This window comes from Etheostoma cragini, chromosome 1 (assembly GCF_013103735.1).
Source record: "Etheostoma cragini isolate CJK2018 chromosome 1, CSU_Ecrag_1.0, whole genome shotgun sequence".
NCBI lineage: Eukaryota > Metazoa > Chordata > Actinopteri > Perciformes > Percidae > Etheostoma > Etheostoma cragini.
The window spans coordinates 21,485,078-21,505,123 of record NC_048407.1 but is presented as its reverse complement, the minus strand read 5'-3'; the positions used below and the strand labels follow the sequence as shown (position 1 = coordinate 21,505,123).

The window sequence follows — 20,046 nt, the reverse complement described above, 5'->3', positions numbered from 1 at the left end:
AAAGACCAGTTTCAGGTGTTTGAACTCATCATTACCAACTCCAGCCTGGGGATCTGCTCAACCTGACAGCCTTGTTGATAGATTGTGATTGTATGGTCGCAATTGATTGACTGCACCTCACTCAATGTAATATGCATTTCTTGGAGGTTACAGGTAAAGGGAAAGGCAGTAATGACTTTCCTTCTTGTCCTTTGGCAAATGAACCTGTACAAACTCTGACGGACACTTTACCATATTGAAAGGGGAACGGATACTTTTGCATTTCACTGTGAATATTCTGCTTACCCGGCAGAAGAAGGTTCTGTTTCCCTTTTAATCAAATTTCAATGATTCCAATGGAGGAGATTTGTGGTGGTCTCTCTCTGTGTTCTTAAAAACCAGTATTTTCCTCCAGCAGCTCCAGGTAATTAATCATCCATACGTGTTTTAAAACATCAGCGACTCTCCTCGCTCCGTTCTCTCAGTCAGTACTTTGCCTCTGTTGTCCCAATGTGTGAGTGATTACCACCAAACTAAATATATTACATATTCCAAAGTGTGGAAAATACACATATGGCGTGGTCTTTGAAACTGTGTTTTATTTGAAGCATAAGCAGAAAAGAAAAAAGGAGGCTGAATGGAGTGTGACTTCCAATGTACAGGTGTAGCTAACGAAGTTGTAGAAAAGTAAAGGAGACATGTACAGTAGCAGGTCAACAGTTTTCACTTTTTTAACAAGCCAAGAGTGAAAAAAAAAAAATTCCTTGCCAAAGCTGTGTGTGTTTGCCATTAAATTGGAAATGGCTTGGAAATATCTTGGCTGCAATAAACCAATGTTTTTTTTATAGTCCATTATTTCTTGGTGGTAGAGGTGTTTTTTCAGACTAACTTCAAAACAAATCTTAAATTATCATTGTTTTGAACAGAAGCTGTTTTGTTTCGGTTTTGCACAGGCTTACAGGCTCTACACACTTGCTTGACCAACCACTGTAAGGGCAGGGCCCAAAAATGTGCATTTCCTTGTTTGGCCAATCAGGACTTAACCAGCAATCTCTCTCTGTTGTGTAACGTACATCCACCGTAACTCAGACTCATACCCATGCTCTTTTTCTCCGCACGACAAACCAGACTATTAACTTTAGTCATGGGTTGCCTTCTCACTACTCTGATGGCACCAAATTTTACTTTTTGACTCTATTGCTCCTGTGTCTGTTTGCAGCTCTTTCCAGCCTTCCTTTTACAATGTTGACCTGAAGGCTGGATATAAAGCTCTATCTCACCCTTCCACTAATGGCTGCTTCTCTGCAGCTTCACAACTATGACCCCTTAAATAGCAGTAGTGCTGAGAAGGTCAAATCTGTAGCTGATTTTCAGTACCGAGTTTAACTGAATAAACAAACTTTCTTGGCTGGCGTTGGACATAATAATATTAGCCTTCTATTAGTTATCCGGAAAGATGGGTTTCCTCTTTTCTTCTAAACATGTTGTTTGCTAAACACAAAAAGGAAGCTCATAATTAGCCGATTTCCTGCCTTATGAAATTTGGCTTTTTCTCCACAGGGTAGTCTTACGGTGTATATACCTAGTATTTATGCCTAGTAAGAACCTCCATCCTATCTGTGTCCCATGGACTAAAATGCATGTGGATTGGGCTCCTGAATCCATCCATGAATCCATGAACTGGCAGCACTCATAGCAGTGACGTGCAGTGATGTCAGTAAGAGGTCAGGCACTGATTTATGTAAGCCAGAATAGCTAATTTATTGTTTAGGCTAATACTCAATCAAAACAGTTCACGTCAGGCACAACATGGTCGATATCAAGAAATTTTCCAATCAGGATGACGTATCGTCTCTCTTTAATGTCCAGAATCAGAATGCAAGTTATGCAGCCATCTTCATCACTAGTTATTACACAGCGGCCAATTATGTTTGTCAGACAAAGTCAGCAACAATGAAAACACACACTGCTCAATTGACTTGCAGTTGGCATTAATTCAATCACAATTATATATTCAATATTAAGCATAACCATTTTGAAAGCCACAACTCAAACCAAGCAGCCATTGCCAATGTTTCACCGTCCCAGTTGTCGGGATTGTCGCTGATTACTTTAAAACATGGCACGTAGATCTCGTAGGTGAAATAAAATCCTTTGGTCCAGGCTTGAATTGGTGTTCAAGCCTGGGGGTGTGGCCTTTGACAGTGTCATCCAGGAGATGGGTGCATTTGGAGGTTTTGCTCATCTCAGGGATGCATTTCCCGGACTGGGCTAAAACCAGATTCAACTTGTGTGCATAGCAATGCGGAATATAGCTTCGGGCACCTTCTCTTAAACCACTGCCCACACCCCATTTAGCTCTGAGGCCATGACAGAGGCTCCATCGTATGTCTGCGCAACCAGTTTATGGCAGAAGTTGTATTTCTCTAATGTGCTCAGTACATACTGCGAAATAGCTGCTGCTCTTCGGATGTTGCTGACATCACCAAAGCCAAGAAAGGCTTCTTTTACTTTACCTCCACATACATAAACGTACAACCACAGATATTTGGGCTTTGGAATGAGTCGTCTTGTCCACCTCCACAGCAACAAAGGGGTCCACATTTATGTCACTTCTAATGTCAGCGAGGAGCACGTCTGCCACCGAGTGAAAATTCAGTATAATGTAGGTAGATGTCTAGCCAACTTCTTGTCTTTCTCAGCTAGCAAATCCAGAAACTCGACGTAGGGCTGCACAATTAACCGAATGTTAATCACGATCACGATTTGGGCTTCACACGATCAAATTTGCGTGACGATATTTTAAATGCGTCATTTCATTGAACGCTCCAGGTTATTTTGCAACGCCAATCTACCGCTCCGTAAACCACTGTCTGATCATGTGCCAGTCAGAGTTGTTCCCTCCACCACGCAGCTTAGTTTCTAGATGTAGACAGTCACAGAGGACAGAGTTACGTGAGGAAAATTCAACAGATAACAGTCGGTTGTACGACGGTCTCAAGATTTAACAGTTTACTAGTAAACAACATTTTGTCCCGTCCGTGTTGTTTTTCAGACAAAAGCAGCAACCAGTGCTAGTTAGTGTCTGTTAGCTCACAGGGCTCTAGGGCGCTAGTAATATTTTTCATCTAGGTCGCACCGATGTACCTAATGTCCTCGCATCCGCTGCCTCTCCACAAACGAAGCAATGCTATTTATATGGATATGGTTTAATTTTACGTTACATGACCCATTTCTTCTGTAAAGCCGTGCCAGTCCAAACAGTCTACATAATATACAAGTCTATTACAAATTTAAAATTTCATTACGAATTTAAATTATTGGTTGATTAATCGATTAGTTACTCAAAAGGTCCTCAAATCCATTGCTGAGGCGATCAGCGAGAGAATCAAGGATAGCCGATACAGCCAATGCCATTCACTTCTTCAAGGAAGGACAAAAGCAAGAGAAAGCATCGAAAAACTGCTCTGTAGCTTTGCTCTCCATGGCCCGAGACTGGGCGATGACAGTCGAGCTAGAAAGGCCGCTGAAATTTCCAACACACATCGTCAAGTCCAAATTGAGACATCATCTTGGCCTCAGAGGCCACATAACAAGTGATCTTGTTGGAGCTGACAGTGCCCTGGGAGAAGACGGAGGAGACCCATAAGAGAACGAGGGAGAAATACCAAGAACTGGTGAAGAACTGTCGGAGGAACGGATGGAGGACCAGGTGTATGCCAATAGAGGTGGGCAGCAGAAGACTTGCCAGTCACTCACTGAGCAAGGCATTCGGCACGCTGAGCATAAGAGGTGCTAACCGAAGAAGAGCCATAGACATCAACGTGGAGGCGGCAGTAAAAAACATCCAGATGGCTCTGGTTAAAGAAAGAAGAGCAGTGGGGGCAGTAGAATGCCACAGGCGGGGGTCTGATCATCCTCGGGTCGGGTTGCCTGGACGAAGGTGTCTGTCGTAAGACGCGAAACACCCAGTGACTCCTGGAAACAACACTGATGATGTGTCTCAAAATAGAATTATTCTGTAAATATTTTGATAATCATTTAATCATCAAATCAGTAATTTTTTTTTGCAAGAATTACCAAACATTTCATGGTTCTAGGTTCAAGAATGTGAGAATATATTATATTGAATATGTATGGGTTTTGGAAGGTTGTGAAACAAAACAAGACATTTTCTGATGATTTCACCTTGTGCTCTAGGATACTGTGAGGGATGCTAGGTAGTAGCAGCCATTTTGCTACATTTAAAAGAATTAATGTAGCTATCAGTTGTATATCACCTAATGTAGGATCATTGTTTTGAAAAGGTCCATAAGTCTACTATTAAACATATAAACATTAACCTTCTGTGCCAATTGCATGAGGGTGTTTACAGAGGACAGTAAATGTCAGGAGATGAGAAGATGACACTAAAGGTTAACCATTAAACCTCGAGGGCGTGTTCCTTTCATAGGATAGTAACAGCTTCTACGGCAGATTGTATGACATGCACGCACAGGTGCAGACACATGGCTCCTTCTCAGTGATACTCAAATACTTAGCATACAAGTTCCTGTATCTAACAATACCACCATAATTCTTTTGTTTCATCGAGCAAGCTTGGGGAGCCGAGTGGATCTAAATCAAGCTTCTAAAAGCTGCATGAGTCTGAGATGTTTCCTGGGTTATCTGACAAAAACAGAGGACATAATGAGAGACAGATCGGTTTCGCTTTAATCTACGTCTCCTCTTCCTCCTCCCCTTGCTAAGTCTTCCCATCTCTCTGCTCTGCCATTCTGAGATACAGGACCTATGCCCAAGCCTATCTTAGTGCACAACCGGATCATACCAGGCCACCCTTCCCTCTAGAAATTGAGGAGGGCCGGAAAAAGACTCCCGTTTGCTGACGTCATCCTATCAACAGCAGAGGACACAAGGGAGAGGTAGCGCGTAGATTACAGGTCTCTAAAAATAAAAGTGAAATATGGCTTCTGTTCTGCAACTTCCCTTTTTCCTTCTCTCTCTCTCTCTCTGTATGCTTTTTTGTAGACTGTTTAACTTCATAGTGAGATATAAAGTATACACAATTAAATGTGTGTTGACTTTATGATAAAGTCTAGAAGTGTTGACCATGATCCTTGTTTAATAATATACTTACATACGCACATTTTATTAGGTGTGGCCTGGTTGCACATTATTGTTTTAAGCCTCGGCCTCTTGCCCCTTTTTACTGGTCTCAGAGGACAGCAGGCATTGAGTACTAATTGGTTCCAGAGCGAACCATAACACAGATTTCACCAACGACCGTCCGCCTTCATCACCACAGGACCGTAACGAGTGTTTTGCAAACAACACAGTGGGGCTGATAAGAGGCCAGGTGGGTAATTGATGTGGTTACTAAGTGGCTAATTTGCATTCTTTACGCATATAAACTAAGCAGAGGGAGAGATAGGGGTAAATTGGACAGGGTTGGGGGGAATTACAGTCATAAATAGCAACATGAACTCAAAATGTAGTCTAAAGTGCCGCAAATTCTTGAAAAATACTCAATAATAAGGTGCTTCGGGACATTGATAGGTTAAGTGTTAAGGCTGGGCAGTATGGCAAAAAACTGTTTTCCCCAGTCAAGATACAGGCATAATTCACAATAGAAATTCCTTGCTTACGCTCAAAAGTACCTTGAAAGGGTTACAAGCAAAAACAAAGTTAAAATTTATGCAAATATTAATAAAATTGTTAGATCTCATCAATATAAATCCTTACTTGTTAAGGAATACCATACATTTATTTTGGAAAATAGTTTTTGTGACATAATAGAGCTGAACAGTACGGTTCCAAAAGTGAAAATCCCATTTTTGTTCTGAGTCCAGATTTTGATTATTAGCCATAATGTCTTAACCATCCAAAGGTCGACTTGCCAGACCTACAAGATTCTAGAACAATGATATATGCTCCTGTAGTCTTATTTGTAATGTCATGGAGAAGTTCTACACAACCCACAATTCTAAGCCTAACTGCAATGTTTTTGATTGGCGGAGCTCATAATTACCATGGAAATGTTAGCCAAACCCGTGAACTGAAGTCTTTCATCGTTATACACAGTTTTGTACCTTTGCCTTGTTGTCTGTTTTCCAAGTTTTATGTTGTTTTATGTGTCAAACTAAATGTTTTATGGTCACAATTCATTTTGTAATTGCTTGGCTTTGTTCCAGGTGTAGAAATATATAATATAAAAGGGTTAGGTTGTTGTTTTTATTTTAAGGACTGAAAAACTTTGAAAATAATCTAATCGCCTTTTTTCCACTAATGTTGCGATTTCATATGCAATTTTTTTTAAGCTTTGTCTTCTGTATTATTCAACAAAGGCAAGCAATACATTACATAGTATGAAAAACAAGAGATTAGATAGATTTAAACAAACTGTTCAGTTTCCTCAACTCCATATCTCTATAAAAGAACCAGCTAACTGGGGCTAACTGCTAATCAGCACTAATCGTTGCTAACCGAGCCATCAGTTGTGCGTGCCTGTAACCATCAACTGCATTTATGGACTCAAGCCCGAATAGAACCCTTTGTTTTAATAAAATGGCTGTACAAGTTTTAAACCACAATTCAGAGTTGTTTAAATGACAGAAAGCCAAGTTGATGCTTTCTCTGCGGAGTGCAGACTGATTTGTTCTTACGAGTTACTTGACCAAATCACAGCCTTTGCGATTAGGAAAGGAATATTGCAATGTTTTAACACAATTTAATAGAAAATGTGATTAATTGTTCAGCCCTTGTTTTTTTGTATGTAAAATCTAACATGTATGGAGTAAATTAATAAGAAAATAAAATCCCTTCCAGAACCAGAGCCGTTTAAAAAGTGTACAGTCACCGTTTAGCTCCATTAGCCGATTGTGTACTTTGAAGAAAGTTTTTTTTTTTTTCTCATAAAAACACTTTTAAAAACGGACTTCGAATAAATGACAAAAGATATTTGGGGAGATTTTGTCTTGCTTTATAGGTTTAATAAAAAAAAAACATTCTACAAGATTTTAACAAAACATCAACAGCATGCATTTTGGACAATTCTTAATAAATTCTCAAAATACATGAAATAGATTAGGAGACATACAAAGACAAACAAACAGCTGGAGTAATTCTTTTCCCATATTAGGACATGTGGGAGTTGAAGTATCCTATACACCTAATTTACATGCTACTACTAATATCTCACACAGCTCAGTGTAAACTGTAAGTAAGAACAACTCTCTCAAGAATCCTGAAGGCTCTTTCCCTGATAGGGGACCAAATTATTGGATTATTAAATATGTGGGTGATTTAACAGGCAATTGGACACATGATTGAATGGTCTAAGATCCCACAAGTAGAGTGTGGGAATTTTGTTTTAGGCACTAATAAACATGTGTATCATTCTGTTAAGGTACTGTTGTTTCACCAAAGACAGCTAAATATATTGTGGCATCCTAATCTATCCAACGCCGACCTTCCCTGATGAAAGGAGACTGCAAAACAATGTTATGCTACCGATACCCCAGCCGTTACCACCTCTTATTATATGTGCATTCTTCTCAACCCCTTCCCTGGCATGGCTCCGAGCGGCCTTGTTCTCCCTTAGGAGCACATCTGCTGCTTTAATGCTCCACCAGAGTTTATGGAGGTCTCAGTGAAGGCCAAAGCTGCACCCGCAGACCCATCTGAACAAGTGGAACAGCACTTGTATTGTTAAGGAACTCATGACGTAAATATCTCCTCTGTCTTAACCTGAAAAGCCCATTATGTGGCTGGCAAAAGATGAGGGGTGTGTCAGATAGCAGCAAATGCAACAAAAAAAAATCACAAAAATGTGAAAAAAAAAAGAGTATAACAAAAAGGACAGAAGAAGCAGTGTCTTGCGGCCGATTTCTTTTCCAGTATAAAGAATCGCTGAGGCCACCTGCGCCAGATGCTGGCTAGGATCATTAGGCGTGTGGCTAAAGAAGAGGTGATTACCCAAGCTGTGTACAAAGCCCACCTGCCCAGGAATAAGAATCTCCCTGGGCCTCTTAAAGGACAAATCTGTTCAAGTTCAACACCTAGCTTTGCTGTTGCTGTAAATTTGGAGTGTCAGTAACAAGAAAAATGAAAACAATCGGTGGTGTCTACAATGAGTTATCCTCGTGCTAGAGGTAGCAGCCAACAGGCTTAAACAGGCCAAATTTTAAACTAGCCCTGTCACATCTACTGCAGTCAAATTCGCTGTGTTCACTCGGACAGAATACCTGCACATGACAAGGCACTTGTATTGAAATTTTAAACATGTTAAGAGGTTAAAAACAAGTATAAAACTTGCCCTGTTTGAACCTGTTGGGTACTAACACTAGCAGGAGGATAATACGGTGCAGTCAGCTTCGATTGCTTTCATTTTTCTCTCGACTGACAGCACTCCAAATTTACAAACAATAGCCCTAGGTGTTGAAAACGACCGGAATTCTCCTTTAAGCTAAAAAGGTAGAGTGCTGAGCCATAAAACCAAGGCTATTTATCTGTGTAGCTGTCACTCAAAGTTAACTTCCTTACCCTGCCTCCTCTTTATTCAACTATTCATTCATGACAGCATTATCAGACACAAAGCAAATCAGATGCATGAATCAGGACAGGGAGAATGGCTGAAGTAAGCCAAAAATTACTTCTCCAGCGGGCAGAGAGCAACATTTTATATATAGAGTTGGGTACCACTTGAAAGTTGCCATTTGACTTTCATGCACTATGGATTATGTTGAACCACATCCAACTTTAAAAATGATGCCTGGTTGTTGCTGTTTGTAAAGGGCATTCCCGTTGTGGAGAACATTTGTGTCACTAAAGGCTTGACCAAACACTTGAAAATGACCTGGCAACCACACCATTATCCAATCACTACTGCTTCCTAGGAAAGTCCCTTGGTTATACTGTGGATTAAATAGACCATCAAAAATCACAAATACTATCTAAAACCCCACAATTCTTTGGTCAACGGTAACCACCGGTGGTTTCCCTGCCACTGTCCATCTCCATGCCTCATCCTTCCAATAGTGAGGTGATTTCTATGCACTATTTATCATGTTTGGAGCCAACAGTTAAATCCTTGTCAGAGCTGAAAGAGTGAATCCTGCTGCTGTACTGTGTCTCAATGATGCTCCCCTGTGGCAGGTTTTCCAACACACACACAAACACACACACATACAAACACACACACAGTGGGAGACAGATTTTTTTTTTCACCAGACATAGCCTCTCCTGGGGGCAATCTGTCTGTGTTATTGTGGTGTTAGTCACAGGGATAAAGGTACTGTGCTCCACTACAGTCTGCGGATTTTCTCCACTTTTCCAAAGTGGTATTAAAACAAAAGTAATAGTGCATGATATGTTAAAAGTAAATGAATGATCGCGGTGTGTACAAGTAATTGCCTCCCTTCTTTACCATTACCACCATATCTTAATGAAAAGAGAATATAGGGAAAAGTTAGAAACCAGCATAATGGGACATTTTGTAACAGAAAAAATGTCTCATTATGATACATTATACAGACTCCACAGAGCTGCAGCCTCAGAGGTTTGGTAATTTTGGACCCACGTGTGTGTTGTTTAATCAGCATTGTTATCATTACCACTCTTCCACCTCCACTTCTCTACACTAAAGTGCTGAAGCAGGTAGATTACACTGTGGAACTTCACGATACTCAAGTGCATCTGTCCATTGTGCTAGTAGGCTGTATCTAAACCAGTAACCGCTCACAAACCTTTAATGATCAGGAAGCGCCCTTAAAAATAGATGTACCTTGCAATACCAGCTCTCCTGTACATTTTTGTTTTTTGAGGCATAATATAATGAGCTCTAATCCTAGAAATTGACACTTCTCCTTGCTTTTGCACAGCCTTAATAAGAAACGGCATCAGTGGTAGGCAAACCATTCAGTGCGCTAGCCATGTCTAATGGGGCTATAATGCAGGGTTGAATAGCTCTATCTGCTGGGGGAGACAGCCCTCTCAGCAGCCCCTCAGGCCATCGCCTCAGGTCCATTTCAAAGGAAATTCTCAAGTGTTTCATAATTTCCAATCACAAATGGCTTGCTTTGATCACTGAGCTATACCATCATGTCATTTTAACAGTTATCTGGCTGTTTGACAACCTAGATCATCAGCTTTGTTAATCTTCAAAATGATTCCCGCTTATAATCAGTTATCATGTAATTTATATAGTTGTGTCACTGCTACAGTGCATAACCACTAAGCAGAGATAGTGTAGGCAGACAAGATCAGGGTAAAAGATAGAAAACCTCCCTGTAAAGTGATGTAGCACCCACAGTGAACTTCAAACCCAAACAGACTTGATAAACATGGGAAATGGCTACTTTATTTAATTTAATTTCATTCTTTTATTCCTGTGCGCTGGTCTCTGAGGCGTGCTGGCATTGATTGCTGATTTAATGAAAGCTTCTGTTCCTCTCCCCCATTCCTCACTCCTCCTCCAGGTCACTCTGCTTAAAATGCCTCTGTTAATCAGATTTCAGTTAAAAGCCGTAAATAGAATCAGAGGTCTGGTGCCAAGGCACATTCTGCTTTACTTCCTCACTTTGTCTGTCCCTTTCTAAATTTTTTAGGGTATTTAGTGAGCATCCCTTCTATGACACAAGTTATTAAATACAAGGTACAGCTCCTCATATTCACAATAGCAATTTCTTTCACAAAAAAACAGGTTACCTAAAAGGGCACTCGGAAAGTGCTGACCTTCGCCAATGCCCTTACTCACAATGTTAATTCAGAGTGAATTCTCCCATTCAGGAACTCATTTTTACAAATATGCCAACCCCACATGAACGTAGCATGAACGCCCTATGACGCAAATGCTACACCCTTCCACCCAAGTTTAATGGAAATCTGGCCAGTAGTTTTTCTGTAATCCTGCTGACAGACAGACAAACAAAAACATTTTCTCCTTGGCTGAGGTAATAACAGAACACAGAGACTTAATAAGTAGCCTCTGTTGGTATTAACTGATTCAAAACAACTCTTTTGACAACCAATTTATCACTTGAGTAGCCTTATGAGCACAAATGGCAAACAATTTAAAGTGTGAGCTTCTAAAATGTACGGATATGCTGCATTTCTTCTTTGTTATATATTCAGTGAGGAAAATAAGTATTTGAACACCCTGCTATTTTGCAAGTTCTCCCACTTAGAAATCATGGAGGGGTCTGAAAATTTCATCGTAGGTGCATGTCCACTGTGAGAGACATAATCCCAAAAAAAAAAAAAATCATGAAATCACAATGTATGATTTTTTACTATTTATTTGCATGATACAGCTGCAAAAAAAAATGTACTCCTCTTTTTAGTCACTTTAAGCATGGATATGTAAACTTATGAGCACAACTGTATCTGTCCTCTTTGCATGTAGACAGAGAGCGGGGCTTCACTCTGTTACACAAACACAGAGGTGCAGACGGAATGAAATGACATCGCCTCAGTAGTTTGTTTAACATTAAGTCGCAGTGAGTCACGGCAATGCCGGTAAAGCGGTTGCAAGTGTGGTTAGAGTTTTCAAAACTCCATGCAGACAGCATTTGCTGCAATAGAATGGCGAGGCAAAAGCAGTCGCGGTGCAGTTCCACTTCCACTTAGACAGGCACTGTTCTCTATGCCCTTTTTCACCAACTGATGGGCTGGCATCTTGTAGTCCCAACAGTGTTCTCAGTGTCCTTTTGACTGACAGGTTGGAGGTCATAAGGCAAGGCAACTTTATTTCTATAGCACATTTCAGCAACAAGGAAATTCAAAGTGATTTACATAAAACAATAAAGAGCAGTTTAAAAAGAGATAGAAAATAAAAACAGGCTAAAAAAGAATAAGATACAAATACAAGAATACAAATTTCACTGCAGTACGAGAAATTCATAATTATTTGATTTGATAGGTTGTAGTGATGGACTTGGGACGGGAGAAGGAGGTACTGTATTTTGTGTGGTGTGCAAAATGTCCTTAATAAATAACAAGATGGTCTAAGAAAATAGGATAAATAGATGTAGCAAATGCAGACCCTCTGCCTAAGTCTACCTCAAAAAAATTTAACCACACATTGCGGCGAAGCAGACCACAACAACTGTGATTGGTCTGCTTGGCCGTGGCTTGGTAGCGTTGCATTTACTCCTACTCCTTTTTGGGTTGTCCTTCTCCAGGTACAGATTTCCCACAATGGTCAGAAAGCACAGAGGAGACACTTTTGTTTCTACCTCTATGCCTCCATAGTTTGTACTCTCCAAAGCTATCCCTGTCACTCTCTCACTTGCTCTACCATACAATCCCTAGCACACAAACATGCCGGCTCTACTATTCTCTTAAAGAGATGCGCTAAAATGACGCAGACACAAGAACACAAATATAAACCTCAGGCCACTTGCGTAGGCTACGGCATAAGCTCTGGGTAGAGCCCCCACAGAAACATAAATCTTGTTTTACATTTGTTTTGGGCCTATCCAAAATAGAGGAACTACCGTAAAATAAAAAAACAAACTGACAAAGTGAAAAAAAACATGCTATATTGTCCTAACTTGTATCACTGTGAGCCCTGAACTCTGTTGATTCTTTAAATATTTACCTATGAAAGGCAATATGAAAGGGGATCGGAGTCCTGGTTGGCTAAGGATTCAGGGTGGTGGGTCCCGGGGCTTACTTATATGCCTTGCAGATGTTTAAAGGATAAGTCTACACTGAATCACATAGAGGGGAAAACCTGTGCTGCGCACTTTATTTAGAAAATTTTAGGCACGTTGCAATGACCGTACAATTAGCCACGCTAGCTAATTGTATCCAGGAAGAGGTCTATACCCCTTTTTCCTACCTCCAAGCAATGGTCAAATCCAACATGCTGGCCCAACCACTGCGCTCCTCTGCCTCTGGAAGATTGGTCGCCCCATCACTCTTCTCTGTTGGCCCCACAGCGGTGGAATGGACCAGCCACTGAATCCAGGACAGCAGAGTCACTGCTCATCTTTCATTGCAGGCTGAAAACTGCCTTTCAGACAGCACCTCAACACCACACACTAGCACTTTAATTTCAAATCTAACTTCTTTTATTAAAAGGCATTTGCAATGTAGTTCTCTACCATGCTTTTAGCTATTTAATTGGAGTTGGACTTCTTGATGACATCCATCTCTTTTTCCTTTTGAGATTGAATGCACTATTTTACAAAAGCATCTGCCAAATGAATGTAATATATATCTCAATGCTCACTTTAGAGAATTGGAGGCAATTGAGCTGAGCATGCACCACATCTTCTAATGAGAAGGTCTACATGGTATTCCCCATAATATTATTACAAGTCCCTACTCTTGCCTTACAGAGATCATAAGAGTAAAGTTGTGATCTCACACTCAGCTCACTCTAGAACATGCTTATGCAAGTGTATGTACAGTGCAATGCAACAAATGCATCTGTGGAATGGTGTACAGTGGGGCTCAAAAGACTGGGCATCCCAGGTAAAAATTTGTATTAATGTGCATAAAGAAGCCAAGAAAAGATGGAAAAAATCTCCAAAAGTCATCAAATGACCAATTAGACATTTGTATAATATGTCACAAAAAGTTAGGTTTTATTTCCATCATTTATACTTTCAAAATAACAGAAAACAAAAAAATGTTGTCTACAAACGTTTAAGCACCCTGCAGTTGATACCTTGTACTGCCCCATTGGCAAGTATCACAGCTTGTTAACGCTTCTTGTAGCCAGGCAAGAGTCTTTCAATTCTTGTTTGAGGTATCTTTGCCCATTCTTCTTTCCAAAAGTCTTCCAGTTCTTTGAGATTTTTGTCTGTCACGCACTGCTCTTTTAAGGTCTATCCATAGATTTTCAGGTCAAGAGATTGTGAAGGCCATGGCAAAACCTTCAGTTTACACTTCTTGATGTAATCCACCGTGGATTTTGAGGTGTGTTTAGGATCATTATCAGTATTCGTTTTTTATATATATATATATATATATATATATATATATATATATATATATTTTATATCACTATTTTTGTTATTTCCACTCTTCATTCAAACCCCAACCGGCCCGTCAGACACCGCCTACCAAGAGCCTGGGTCTGTCCGAGGTTTCTGCCTGAAAGGAAGTTTTTCCTCGCCACTGTCGCACTGTTGCTTGCTCTGGAGAAAAATACTAGAACTGTTGGGTCCTTGTAAATTCTGTAGTGTGGTCTAGACCTACTCTATCTGTAAAGTGTCTCGAGATAACTCTTGTTACGAATTGATACTATAAATAAAATCGAATTGAAAATAAATGATGGAAATTAAATCTAACTTTTTGTGGCATATTATAATGTCTAATCTATCATTTGATGCTTTTTGGAGATTTTTCCATCCTTCCTTGGCTTCTTTGTGCACAACTTTTGAGCTGTATGCATGGTTTTTGTGCAAACAATCATGTATGCATCTGGTCCCTGGTGTTTGGAAGAGGCATATATTCAATTAAATGTACATGTTGTTGATATGATTTGAATATGCAGTCCGCCAACCCCAAAAAAAACCCTGCTCTTGCGCTTACAAACCCTGATTAGTTATTGTATATACTAAAGGATCCCTTAAGATGAGAGACTTTACTTTTCTTTCAAGCAGATAAGCAGCAGTTAGACAACCACAAGGGCTAATCATCACATTGTTCCTGATGAATAGCCACCCAAAATGATTATGCACTTTACAAAAACTCTTAATTAGCAAAATCTCTTCCTCAATCAAGTATCTAAATTACATTTGTACAGTTCAGTGATTACTGACCAAAAGGAGGATTATTGAGCTGTAAAGAATACACTGGGCCATAAATGGTCCAATCGAATGGGTGACCACTCACTGAATGAATCACATCCTAATAATTAAATTGTATGGCATACCAAGAGTGTTAACTTTAGTGGATGCACATTGAGCGGTTCTGACTTTTCAATAGGCTTTTAAAGAAATTAAGTGATGGGCTTGGACAATAATTTTTCTTTTCTGGGTCATTGATTGTTCTCTTTTTTTGGCTCCTCCAGACACATCTCGCTCCTCTACTTCAGATTTGTGATCAAGGTCTCTTGCCTTTTCCCCATAACCTCAGACAAGTCGAGGCAGTAAAGAGAATCATGAGACTGAGCTGTCACAGTTTTTACTTTTTGAAATGTGGTAGTTAAAATGTTTATATTGAAGATTAATCTCTTCGAAAGTTACTTAATCAACCTCTGTAATTGTTCAAGAAAAACAATAGATAACTGTAAAAAGACTTCTTTGGCCATTTAGCATTATGTATATGCCAAAGAGATAGGTGCTAAACAAACTACAAAAGAGGGTGATCAACACTATCTAGAGAACAGGTGTGCATGTGTCTTCACTATGTCTCACTAAATAACAAAAATAATGAAAGTTTAAATCTGTGCAATGTACAGAGCTATAACAACTTAATAGCAGACACAATTCTACTAAATATCAGTTAAAAGCATTTTATGCATGTTATAAATGTTCATTAATAGGCACTATCCCTATTTTAAATTAAATAAATGTCTGAATATATTTACGGTCACACCTATCAGGATAACAACGTTTAACATCAATCACATTAAATTACAATCTTAATGGATATACCCGTTTATTAAATTGTGGAGGTTTTTATTCAATGTCAATGATATATAACTGTCATGAGTAGCACTTGAATCCTGCCAATGCCTGCGTTTAATCTTTAGTGATGGGCTGTTCCAGACAACTGTCACGCTTCCACAGGAATATACATACCTTAACACCCTCTTCATAAAAAGGAGAAAACCGGAAAAGAGCAGCTGTCTCAATGTTTGATTATTAGTCAAAATAGCTCAGCTAAATTTTATCACATTTGTTTAATACGTGGAGACTGTCCAAACAGGAAAATTAGTTACATTACAGAAAGCGTTTTTTCTTTTTATAATGTGTTTATTTTTTACCTAAGAGAACTAACAATTCCCTGCAATATGTTGACATCCAGCTATTAATCTAGTGGTGGCTGAAAGCCTGCAGGTTTGTTTTGATTTAGGGGCCATAACCGCGTCTCTCTGTTCAAGCACCTGTATTCCATTTGTTTTAGTTTTTCTGAGCCGTATAAGCAACCTGTCAGCATGTCATTATACGAGACCAAAAATCAAAGTCCAATAGTGTCCGCTTTCCCTCTTTTTTTGCACACTGCCATGCCTCTGGAACTAACAACCCTTAATAGGACATATATTTAAGCGATCCAAAGGGGTTTTACTGATATCAAGCTTCTTCCTGATCAATAAATTGTAACTGTAAGCTAGTGCCATTTATCACCTCCAAAACAGCCTACCTGCGTTCTGATGAGTGATAGCTCTCCCATGCCATCTGTAATCTAAAACTACTCATAAAGACTGATTAAGGCTAAATCAGGACCTTCCTCTTCTAAATCCTGTACATATCATCAAAAAAGGCTTCCTTGCAGCCATATGATAGACGAGCATTTCCAAGCACGAGGCCAGGGTATTGTGTGTGCCATGAAGCTTATTTTATAGGGTCCATGATAGATGTTGTTTAGAGCGATTTAAGCGACCCTTATGCTGGTGTCAGCATCTGACCCCTCCGCAGTGATAAAGCTATCAGAAAGAGAGACTAGAACCAGAAGTGAAATATGGAGGGAGGGACATGTGTGCCAGACAAACTTCTGCATACTGGGCACCAACCCAGCTCTGGGAGGGGAAAGCCTTCAGTCTTATCTGCATAAAACTTGAGGAGAGGGGGATGAGGGGGCGCAGAAAGAGGCTTTTCAGTGAAATCGCCTGTGAAGTAGGGGTGTGCCATCATATCGTTCACAATTTTACTGTATAATCATTTTTTTACAATATGAAGAAAGATTGTTATGATGGAAATATTCAGAATTGTTGATGTAATGACGTCATACAGTTACGCAACAAAAACAAGAAGTAGGGCTAAAAGCAAAATTGCTACCGGCTCAGCAGTGGAGGGGTTAGTTCCAAAAAGGGGAGCGACTTCAGTAATGTGGACGAGCGGTTGTTATTGGCCTGCATTCAGACAGTGCAGCAAAAACGCAGGTTGCCCATTCATATTAAATGGGGGTATTGCATTTAGGCTGAGGCGGTGGTGGGCACAGGGGGGAGCCAAAAAGGGAGACAGATTCAACTTTTGGAGAAAAGCAACCCGACGTCTCACTGCAGTGACCAAACATGTAAGCGGCGATCAGACTTGGCAGACCGCTCTGAGGCGGTGTGAGAGGCTCTACTGCTGCCAAAAGAAAGATTGAAACACTTTGAGGGTAAAGAAAAGAAAAGAAAAGAAAATAAAATGCATTAAACTGGCCAGTTTGTGTACGGTATATTTGTTTTTCTCAAAATGTAAACATAAATTATGACACTGGTAGGGCAATTGCATGGCAGCTATTACTGTGGCCTACTCCTAACTGTTTCACTAGAACCTATTTCACATAGTACAGGGTAGAGCCGGACGCAAATATTGGTCATTGAGGTATTCAGTGTTCAATTTAAGGATTTGGATATTCTTTTTTTCCTCATTTTCTTTAATAGTGTAGAACAGAATCCTTAAAAGTCAGGGAATGATTGTAAAGATTGCCAAAGAACATGTTTTGGGCATCTGCTATCTAACTGGGATGTTTTAGGACCAATTATAGAGGATTCAAGTAGACACAGCAATACACTCACATGAGCATATAACGTTTAATCATATATCCAGCTACTTAAACAGCTCATATTTAGGGCTGAACAATAGTTTTTCAAAAACAATTTGATTTGCAAAAAAAAAAGTTTATAAGTTTAGCTAAAGTTCAATATTCACTATGTAACAGATTAAACATGTCACGGAGCATTATAACATGGGTAACCATCAAAACTGCTCTATATTCCTATGCAAGGATGAGAACATAGAAACGAATTGCCAGAAACAAGTGTTTTTCTTTAAATAAGCATGGAACATTGAAAAATCAAACACAAAGCATTTATCACTAAAGCTAAAGTTATAATAATAAAAAACACTTAAAGAAATATCTGTGCTTTCCTGTAAACTGACATTTCTGATATGCCTCAGTTCAATAGCAGAATCTACATTTTGCACCTCCTCTGATCATGTAAAATAAAGTCATGATGAAATGAAACATCTACTGTAAATAGGACATTTCTGTAAACAATTTGTGACATGTAACACTATTCCAGCATTTATCTTATGACAAAAAACAAAAAAATTTAAATATTAAACAAAATGTTACCAACATTCAACTAAATATTGCACTGACTTGCCATATAGATAATGTGTTTTTATTTTATGTTTTTCAAGGTTGCAATGGCCCCAACTGATTGCTCATCAAGTCCTTTCATACACTAGGAAGCCCATCTAAAATATCATTATTTTTAGCTGTTATATACCTATCCGTATCTTATATAGCCTGTAGCTGGTGTACAGACAACCTATTGAGGCGAATTATGTTTAAAATCAGGTCCACCTTTACAGTCCATTAGCACCAGCTAGAGTGTTATGTCCGCTTTCTCAAACTTGCGGACCTTGTGCGTAGGTCTGGGGCAATTACCGCAATACCGCGGCCATGGGAGGCCTACCCTGGGTCTGAGCTTGTCACTGTCATCACCTCACAAAATACATTGGCCTGCACGTGTGCCCCAGGGGTGGGAACATTTTTTGGATGCATCGTGATTCTCTCTAGAACGATTCAATAGAACGATATTGCATCAAAAGCTCTGTCAGTCCTTTCCTGCGTGTCGTCCCCCATCTCGCTCTTGAAATAAATAAAAAAGTAGGAATTTGCAATGGCAAAAACTTAAAATAATAAAAATATACTAAAAATAAACTATAATTAATGAACCCATATACATTCCAACCTGCTTGAAATTAGCTAAAAGACAGAGAATATAGAACAAGGAATGGATTCAGAGTTGTACTGCAGGTCAGGGTAGGGATGTCCCAATCGCAAGCATGGATCATAGCATAGGACATTAACCCCTCTCTCTCCTCCGTGCTCTGTAATACGGACACAGCCCCAAATGAGTACTTGGTGTTGTCATCGGAAATTGAGACCTATTGGTTGTAATCAGGAAATGCAACAGGCCTGTCCCCTCTAAAAGGAGGTCACTTCTATTCACCCGCCCTCTTCCTATTCGTGTGTGCTCAGCTTTCATGAGCTGAATGTTTCATTCCCCATCTCTGTCCAAGCACTGGCCCTGTCATTTTTTACCCTGCAGACTGATTACCCGTTATACTTTTCAGCCAATCTTCACTTAAAGTTCCTTGCCTTTTCTGGCTTTATGATATTACATATCATATCATCAATACTGCTGGATTCAAAACCCCGGTATATTATACGGTACCAAGTAGCAACGCAGATTTCAGTGCTTCATTTTGGTGCTACTTAAATGCCTGCGCTACTCTTTGGTGATCCGCAATGGACGTTAAGTCCGTTTTATGGTTCTGCATCAACTCCATGCTGTGGCTACGCTGTCGCTTCTATGGCGTTGTTATCCTTTCGGAGTTCTGCGCCTGGTTGAACATGAAAATCTGTAGCGGGTAAAGTTAAACCCCTGCTTGATTTCATGTTGTTTATGGAGAAGGAGAACCAGGAAATGATTCGAGGCAAGTGAAACGCTACCAAGCCACGGCGTGGCTGCAACGTATGGTTACATTTTTCGAGAGGTGCACGAACTAGGTTGGTTGAATGAAACTAGAGTTTGTTTGTCCCGCTGGTGCGGCTAGTTTGGCCAGGTGAGAATGCGGCAATCAAACTCTGGTGCGCACCAAAAGCAGACCAAACAAGCATACCAAGACCTACTTGAAGAGGTGGTCTCGGTACGCTGTCAATCAAACTCTGGAGCAGTTTGTTTGTGGTGAGAACGTGATCCGTACTCGAACCGCATCAACTAAACAACCCCCGCCAGTCTGAGCTAATGTCTCCTGTAGTCAGGTGTGTTTAGCAGTCTGTGATGCAGCAGAGCAGCAAACTGGAGCAGCTTGCAGTGTTTCTATCACGGAAATAGACTGAGGTCAAGCTCGCCGTCCGTTACTCGCATATCTCCATGGTCAAACC

General features: G+C 40.0%; 1 long non-coding RNA gene across 1 annotated transcript; it reads right to left on the bottom strand.

Moving 5' to 3' along the window:
- Positions 1 to 4,412: 4,412 nt before the first annotated feature.
- Positions 4,413 to 20,046, bottom strand: LOC117948704. The gene is made up of 3 exons (XR_004657535.1): positions 19,662 to 20,046; positions 11,132 to 11,137; positions 4,413 to 4,423 (listed from the first exon to the last, which is right to left on the bottom strand). It is a non-coding gene; the product is annotated as an uncharacterized LOC117948704 (long non-coding RNA).